Raw genomic sequence first — 9,951 nt, forward strand, 5'->3', positions numbered from 1 at the left:
ACCCAAAATGCTAGATCCCCGATCGTCCTGACTGGGCTCCACTATTGATCATCAGGAAACGAAACATAGTAACAATCCAGATCCTCGTCGAACTCCCACTTGAGTTAGGTAGCATGACCTACACTGGTATCATCGGCACCTGCAACTGTTTGGAAGTATCCGTGAGCCATGAGGACTCGGCAATCTCACATCCACGAGATCAAGACTATTTAAGCTTATGGGTAGGGTAAGGTAATGAGGTGGAGTTGCAGCAAGCACTAAGCATATATGGTGGCTAACATACGCAAATAAGAGCGAGAAGAGAAGCAACGCAACGGTCGAGAAGCTAGAAGTGATCAAGAAGTGATCCTGAAACTACTTACGTTCATACATAACACAAGACCGTGTTCACTTCCCGGACTCCGCCGAAAAGAGACCGTCACGGCTACACACACGGTTGATTCATTTTAATTAAGTCAAGTGTCAAGTTATCTACAACCGGACATTAATAAATTCCCATCTGCCACATAACCGCGGGCACGGCTCTCCAAAGTTTATACCCTGCAGGGGTGTCCCAACTTAGCCCATCACAAGCTCTCACAGTCAACGAAGGATATTCCTTCTCCCGGAAAGACCCGGTCAGTCTCGGAATCCCGGTTATAAGACATTTCGACAATGGTAAAACAAGACCAGCAAAGCCACCCGATGTGCCGACAAATCCCGATAGGAGTCACACGTATCTCTTTCTCAGGGCGCATCGGATGAACACTACGTACGGCAATCGAAGATACCCCAAGTTGCCTAGGGGCGACCCCGCAAGTGGTTCTGTTTTGGACCAACACTCAGAGGAGCACTGGCCCGGGGGTTAAAATAAAGATGACCCTTGAGTCTGCAGAACCCAAGGGAAAAAGGCTTAGGTGGCAAATGTTAAAACCAAGGTTGGGCCTTGCTGGAGGAGTTTTATTCAAAGCGAACTGTCAAGGGGGTCCCATTCCCCCAACCACGTAAGGAACCCAAAATCAAGGAACATAACACCGGTATGACAGAAACTAGGGCGGCAAGAGTGGAACAAAACACCAGGCATAAGGCCGAGCCTTCCACCATTTACCAAGTATATAGATGCATTAAGTAAATAAGAGATATTGTGATATCCCAACATATCCATGTTCCAACATGGAAAAAACTTCAACTTCACCTGCAACTAGCAACACTATAAGAAGGGCTGCACAAAAGTGGTAACATAGCCAAACAACGGTTTGCTAGGAAGGTGGGTTAGAGGCTTGACATGGCAATATGGGAGGCATGATATGACAAGTGGTAGGTAGCATGACATAGCGATAGAGCGAACAACTAGCAAGCAAAGATAGAAGTGATATCGAGGTTATGGTCATCTTACCTGAGATCCCACAAGGAAGAAGAACGAGTCCATGAAGAAGACAAACGAACGTAGTCGAACGGATCCTCACAAATGTGACGTTACCGGAACTATCAAGAAGAAGCACAACCGGAAAGAAGCAAACAACATAGTAAACCACCATCACTTAAACATGGCATGATGCACAACCAAGTATGATGCATGTCTGGTTTAATGAGGCATGGCATGGCAATATGCACAAACAACACTACAAGTTAAGTGGAGCTCAATATGTAACGAGTTGCATATTGAAGAATCACCACATGCAAGTATTTAGTCCGCTCTCGCTTATGTACCCAACAACGTTAAATGTTGTTAAACATGGCAAGAGGTGAAACATAAATAAATTACACATGTAGGCATTTTAAATGAGGCCGGAAACAACAACAATAAATTCGGAAAATCCCCATATGCATATATAGCAATTTAATGGAAACAACAATTATAACCATCCCAAATGTGGTTATCATGATGCGGATGACATATGCAAGTTTATGCAATTTTATGAAAATGTTACATGAGCATGTTATGAAGCATTTGTCATCGTGGCGGGAACGGAAGGGGTGCCACGACAACGACAACAGAAATGGTGCCACGGCAACATTCCGGTTCCGGTAACTCAATTGAGATGCCGGTGCAAAAGAAAGTGTGACAGGAGTGTGTCATGCGATGTACAGTGAGGTGCTTCCGGTTACCGGGTTCCCACGTGTCGATGGCTCAGAAACAGGTAACGTGCAAGAGATACATTGTACGCGGCGAGCAACAGTTACATGAAACCATCTCATGCACACATCACATGCATACGGTCCACGAGTGGTTGTCTCGGTGTTATACCTTCGAAGCGTGCGTTTCGAAGCGGATCAAGTTCGTAGAGGGAATTAGTGGTAGTAGATGTTCTCACGACGGTAGTGGAAGTAGTGGTACACATCTCAAAGAGGAGGTAGTCGTTCATGTCCGTAGATGTTCGGGGTCACGACATGGAACTTGACGTCCACGAGGTCTTCGCGGGTCGACGGTAGTGGTACACGTTTCGTAGCCGTTCGAGTCATCGGTAGAGGAACTTGACGCTTGCGTTACACGGGTCTTCGACAACGGTAGTGGTACATATCATAGTGGAACTTGGTGCAACTAGGGTCTTCGGACTTGCCGGCCTCGTGAACTCGAAAAGGTACTTGGCGTTCCTGGCGATTCCGAAGACGGCGGTAGATGTACTTGGTGTCAATGTGGTATTCGGGTACTTGACGATTCCAGACGGGGCAACAAAACATAGTCGACCTTGAAGTTTCAGTGTTGTAGTGGAATGAACGTCCGTGTAGTCTTGCCGGTGTAGGTACTTGTCGAATCCACGAAGACGTTCTTGGCATCCCTGGTTGTCGGGTCTTGGCAGCGACAAGAGGGGAAACAAGGCCGACAGGTCAGCAGGGGGGTGGAGCTCGTGATGCATGAAAAGGGGGCACGGAAGAGAAGCATGGAGGCAACAATGGCAGGGCGAGGTGGAGGTGCACGGGTGGCCATCGAGGAGGTGCAGCACGAGCTACACTCCGTCGGGCTGCTTGTTGCAGACGGGAGCAGGGCACAGAGGAGGACGAGCAGGAGGCGGGCTAGCAGGTCGGAGCAGAGGCGGCAGGGTGGAGCAGCTCGGACGGCGAGGTCGCCGGCAGGAGAGGCTGCGACGTGGCCGGGCTTCGGCTGTCGACGGCTTCAGGGGCGGAGCTTGAGGCGGCAGCTTCATAGAGGTTCGGGCACGGGGACGGAGGCCAGGGCTGTAGTCGGTGGAGGAAGGCAAGGCAGCGCAACGGCGAAGGGGCATGGCTCCGGTGGAGCTGCTCGCTGGCTGCGGCCGGAGGCAGAGGTGGGAGGCAGCGATCCAGTGATGCGGTGCAGGAGAGGAAGGCGCGAGGAAGGAGGGGCCAGAACGGGACAAGGGAGCTCCTCTCCCTGGTGCAAGGAGGAAGACGAGTGGAGGGGAAAGGGGATCGAGCCGCGGCTCTCTGGCGGTGGGGTGGAGATGAGGGAGAGGGAGAGATGGGATCAGGCAGGGGAGAGGGTTAGGTTTAGGATTAGGTGGGCCTTAGAGGCCGCGCCAGTGGGGAGGCAAATGGCCGGGGCCTTGGGCCTTTTTGGTGGAGATGAAAAAGGCCAGAGGAGTTGGGCTGCGCTGGAATCTCTCTCTCCATTAAGTCTTAAAAAAACCTTTTCAGAAAACAGAAAATCGCAAAGAAAGGAAGGAGAGAAAAGAAAGGGTTAGAGGAAGGATTTGGGCACGCGGATAATTTTCCTGGACTCACAAAAATGTGTACTGTCCATGAAAAATAGGAGTGGCCAAGATTGCAAGATTTAAATTCAAACTCATTTGAATTTAAATTCGAATGGTTTGAACTAGGACAATATTTAGAAGAGCCCAAAAAATGATGAGGATTATTGGAGGAACCTCGATAAAAGTGATAAGAATTGCGGACAAGATTTGAAGGTCAAACTCGAAGTAGAAAAGGCATGGGGAATATTTGCAAGTGTGTTATGGTTAATTCCAAAAGAATGGAATGTTTATTATAGCTCCCTAATATTGGGAGGATATGTTGTAAAGAGAATCACCATGTGAATTCCCTCGGTTTGACTGGACCGAAGATCCATGCAATTTATTTAGTTGAGTTTAAAAAATGAAATGACATGATGGCATGATGACATGATGCAATGCAAAAAATAAAAGGAGCAAGCAAAAGAAACACACGGCGGCAACGAAATTACTGGAAGGCATCTGGAGTGTCGGTCTCGGGGCATTACAACACTCCACCACTACAAGAGGATCTCGTCCCGAGATCTAGGATGGCACCAAAGAGAAACGAAAGAGGAAGGGAAGAGGTAAAACTAAGTTGCTTCTTTGACAAATGAGTGAAACCAAAGAACCTTGAGAGGTTAAACAAATTGAAAGAAGGAATCCAAAAAAGATGCAAGAAGTTGAAAACACTCCGTTATAAAAGAGGAACAAGGAACATTGCGAGAACCTTGTAGGTTGAAGGAAAGGATATATATTGAAACCACTCCAGTTAAAAGAAGATAGAGAAGGAATAAGAATGATATAATTTGGACAGCACTCCGACTGAAAAGCAAAGGAATTGAATAAGAACTTCATAAGATTGGATGATACTTGACGAAATCAACAACACACTGCCTCCGGAACTGTTGAAATAATGGCACAAGGGGTAAGAAAGATTTCAGATAGCACTCCGGTTGAGAAGGGAGGCAAAACTTGATAAGATGAGAGAACTTGAATGAAGGACACGACACTCCAGTTGAATGGATAAGCAAAGGAAAGAACATGATCTTTTACAAAAAAATGGGATGATGGGTTGAAGAGTGCAACATCACAATGCCTCTGGAACGAAAGATAGACCAGACTGAAAGTAACAAAGAAGAAAACAACATCTTCTACCTCAAATGAATTTGAAAGCATCCTTCCATAGAGGATTGGACGGAGTTGTTGGGAAATGAACAATGAAAAGAATAAACTTGTTGTGGGCTTAAGGAAGCATCTCAAAACTTGAGGTGAAATTCTGCCACTAATGAGAAACAATTGCTTGCTTGAGATCGACGAAGAGATGAAAACTTCTTTCGCCGAGAGGGTAGGAGAAAACTTGGATCATTGATAAGCACCACAATAGCAACATTCCTTAGGGAAAGCTTTAGGTGAAATATAACCCAAGATAACTCCAGTGAAGAGATTAATGGATTTAAAATACCTCATTCTTGACAACATGTGAATCGTGAAACAAGAATGGAAATTGTCAAGAAATGATATAGCACCACCTCAAAAGATAAGGAAGAAAGAATCGCACTTTGGAATGCACGATTAAGAATACTTGAACTCCTCAAAACAAACATGTGTTGAGCACCATGTTTAATTTTGAGTAAGGCTTGGTGGATCTTAACTTCGAGAGAAATCTTGAAGAACAATTGAAGAAATGAAAGGAATCCTTGACGAACTACCATGTAGAGCCTCCATGAAGAACTTCGGTAATAAAAGGATGATAAAAAGAAAGAGAAATTGAGAACACAAGGTGAAGCATTGCGATGATTTAGATGGAGCTTCGCGATGAGATAATGCGGAAAAACATGGAACTCCAGAAAAGAAAAGATGAAGCATCTCGAACCAAGACATGTGACATGATGACAACTCTGGAACGAAGAAACTAGATCACTTGGATGGACAATAATAAGAATTACGTTATGCACATCCTTCACCAATTTAAATTGATGACAAGCAACGGATTTGGCATACTACTTATTCTCATAGAAAGGATTAAGAGAGATATAGCGCAAACTTGAGAAGGACTTCAACGAACCACCAGTAGGATTGGAAAGAACGAATGAATTGATATGATAACGAAGGAAGATAAATCTTTATGAACCACCGTAAGGATTGAAAACGAACAAAGAAAAGATAGCGAAACACCGGGAAGAATTAGAAAATGAACGAAGATACTTGAGAGAATTTAGATGCAAGTAAACGAAGAGATCCCGAGCTGATTAGAGGATACTTGAATGATGCACCGGTATGATTTGGAAAACGAGAGCTGAAAGCTAGAATGAATAAACCCGAAAAAGATGGCCTTCGTAGGAATAAAATAGAAAGAACTCATGAAATGCTTCAGATGGTAAGAAAAGAATTCTCACAATCGAATACAATTATGAGAGGATGGCATAAAGCTAGCACCATGAATCTTTGGATGAACGAGTAAGGATTTAAAAGGAACTCCTCTTTGGTGTCCAAAATCTGAGAATGACGATGAGAAACACCACCAAGAATTGTTTAGACACTCCAGGAGAATCAAAAGCGAAGAGGTTGATCCAATGATGAAAAGAATTTGAAAGATCTTGGAGAAACCATCTGACTAATGATGATTCATTCTTACGTCAAACTTGGAGCAGAATTTGAGAATAACTTTGGGAAAATAGAAGAGTCAGGTAAGATCCTGGGAAAAGACCTGTGGGTTAAGGCCCACTCAAAATATACATCGTTGAGCGATTTAAAAGAAAGATTGCACCGGTTGAATTAAATGGTTCAAAAGAGATAACAACCTCGAGATATCTTGAACGGATTAGGAATGAAAACACGAATGTCCTGAGATATCTTCAGTACTCCAGAACAAATGAATGGCGAGAAGTGAATGGTTGAGAAGTGCACCGGCATGAGAAAGCATTGGACAAATGAAAGGAATATGCTCAACACCGAAGCTTGAATTGAATCCACCAGAAAAGAAAAAGAACGAGGAATGATTAACTTGAAGCTCCGTTAGTATCTTCTTGAGAATCACCGGATAAGAACATTGGCGGAAAAGAATGGAGAGACTTCACATCAATAAAAAGGATACTTGATTAAGAAGTCTGGGTCCTTGAAGAAAAAGGGTGGGAGGGCGGGAAAAACAAAGACAACTTGGAACGGATGAAACAAACACCGTTGCAAAGAACTAAGAATTTGATCTCGCGAATGTTGAAATGATCGGATCCACTTGAAGAGAAACACGCCGGTTGGAAAAGAATTGACATGACAATCTCGATTATCATGAAGGATTAGTATTCATATAGAAATATGATAATACCGCTTAGGAAAGGTATGGAATCAACACTTGACATCGAAGCAACTCGGATACCACAAATAAAAGAAAACAAAGGATTGTCTTGCAGCATAAGCCGGAACAAATACATATGATAGAGATTTACCCAATCTCATATCATGCATCTGTCAGAAAGATATTCTAGGAGCTACTTGAATTCCCACTTATAAACTCCCGAAACTTTCTGGTTATGCAATCTGGTATTGGGGATATATGGGAAGCATAATATCTCACCCAAACTAACAATCCCTACATCCAGCTGTATCCATCCGTCAACACATAACCAAGAAAACTCCGGAAATCATGTATCTCAACCTTCGAAAAGCATTCGTTATACGAGTTATGGCAATACTCCCGAACTCCCGCCCCAGTACTAGGTGGCGTCGAGGTTATCTCACCGACAACTGCATAAAAAAGATTTTCGATGTTGGCGAACTCAGGTATTCCAGAACTGCAACGATAAAATTGTGACGACAACACCTCGGAGCTCAACTCCCCGGGACACTGCCACAACCCCTAAATGTCAGGAGCCACCGAGAACAATGTTCTCGTCATAAAACTATCGAAACGATTCCAAGATATCGGCGTGATCCTAAAATAAATTCATGAAAATTTGAGGAGAGGAAAGTCAAAACTTCTACATCAGGAGGCCTTACCAGAGCGACGAAGGGACAGAGGAGTAAAAAGAATCCTACTTTCCGATATATATAATCCTAAGACTAAAAACATTTTGTTCTAGACTCAACAACGTCAGCGATTCAATCAAGCAGGGGGCTCCTAAATCGGGGATGGCTCTGATACCAACTTGTAACACCCACGATGCGGCTATATCTCCCACGTGTCGAGGCGAGACTTAGAGGCATAACCGCATGGTGGTTTAGTCGCAAGAGGGGTAATCTTCACACAATCCCATGTACTGAATAAGAAGGGATAAAGAGTTGGCTTACAATCGCCACTTCACACAAATAACAAGTTAAACATACATCATCCAGAGTACAATCAAATGTCCGACTATGAAACCAAAATAAAGGAAGACAACCCCAAATGCTAGATCCCCGATCGTCCCGATTGGGCTCCACTACTGATCATCAGCAAACGAAACATAGTAACGACCCAGATCCTCGTCGAACTCCCACTTGAGTTCGGTAGCATCACCTGCACTGGTATCATCGGCACCTGCAACTATTTGGAAGTATCCGTGAGCCATGAGGACTCAGCAATATCACACCCGCGAGATCAAGACTATTTAAGCTTATGGGTAGGGTAAGGTAATGAGGTGGAGCTGTAGCAAGCACTAAGCATATATGGTGGCTAACATACGCAAAAAAGAGCGAGAAGAGAAGCAACGCAACGGTCGAGAAGCTAGAAGTGATCCTGAAACTACTTACGTTCATACATAACACAAGACCATGTTCACTTCCCAGACTCCGCTGAAAAGAGACCATCATGGCTACACACGCGGTTGATTCATTTTAATTAAGTCAAGTGTCAAGTTATCTACAACCAGACATTAACAAATTCCCATCTGCCACATAACCGCGGGCACGGCTCTCGAAAGTTTATACCCTGTAGGAGTGTCCCAACTTAGCCCATTACAAGCTCTCATGGTCAACGAAGGATATTCCTTCTCCCAGAAAGACCCGATCAGTCTCGGAATCCTGGTTACAAGACATTTCGACAATGGTAAAACAAGACCAGCAAAGTCGCCCGATGTTTCGACAAATCCCGATAGGAGTCGCACGTATCTCGTTCTTAGGGCACACCGCATGAACACTACGTACAGCAACCGAAGATACCCCAAGTTGCCTAGGGGCGGCACCGCAAGTGGCTCTGTTTTGGACCAACACTCAGAGGAGCACTGGCCCGGAGGTTAAAATAAAGATGACCCTTGAGTCTGCAGAACCCAAGGGAAAAAGGCTTAGGTGGCAAATGTTAAAACCAAGGTTGGGCCTTGCTGGAGGAGTTTTATTCAAAGCAAACTATCAAGGGCGTCCCATTCCCCCAACCGCGTAAGGAACGCAAAATCAAGGAACATAACACCGGTATGACGGAAACTAGGGCGGCAAGAGTGGAACAAAACAACAGGCATAATGTAACGCCCCGAGACCGATGTGTCAGGTGTCCTTCAATTATTCGTTGTTGTTGCGTTGTCTTTGCTTGCGTGTCATTCATTGCATATCATGTCGTCATGTGCATTTCATTTGCATACATGTCCGTGTCATGCATCCGAGCATTTTCCCCGTTGTCCATTTTGCAATCCGGCGCTCCTATGTCACCCAGTGTCCCTTTCTACCTCTTTTCGTGTGTGGGTGTTAAACGTTTTCGGATTATACCGAGACTTTTTATGCGGCCTTGGTTTACTACCGGTAGACCGCCTGGTAAGTTTCGTGCCATTTGGACTTCGTTTGATACTCCAACGGTTAACCGAGGGACCGAAAAGGCCTCGTGTGTGTTGCATCCCAACACCCCTTCAAAGTGGCCCAAAACCCACCTAAACCCCCTCCATCATCTCGGTCGTTTGATCACGATCGCGTGGCCGAAAACCGCACCTCATTTGGACTTCCCTAGCTCCCTCTACCTATATATTTGTGTCTCCCTCCGAAATTCGCGGTCTAACCCTAGTCTACCTCCTCCACCGTGCATCCGGACGCGTCCTCGCCGCGCCGGACATGTTCACTGCACCCTCCACGTCTTCCAGCCAATCAGCAGCTGCCACGTCAGCTCGCACCGCTGCCCCGGGCCACTCACAGCGTGCCACATCAGCCTCGCCCGCGCCCACTTCGTCGCGGCCCGCGGAGCCCATCGCGGGCCCGTGTAGGCCCGCGCGCCGCCGCCGCTCGCCCGCTGCGGCCCGAGTCCCCGCCGCCTGATGCGGTTTGCGTCGCCGCCTGAGGGCCTCGTCGCCAGCCACCGTCTCCGGTGAGCTCTCGCCGGAGCTCTGCCGCC

Source organism: Triticum aestivum, chromosome 4A (assembly GCF_018294505.1).
Source record: "Triticum aestivum cultivar Chinese Spring chromosome 4A, IWGSC CS RefSeq v2.1, whole genome shotgun sequence".
Classification (NCBI taxonomy): domain Eukaryota; kingdom Viridiplantae; phylum Streptophyta; class Magnoliopsida; order Poales; family Poaceae; genus Triticum; species Triticum aestivum.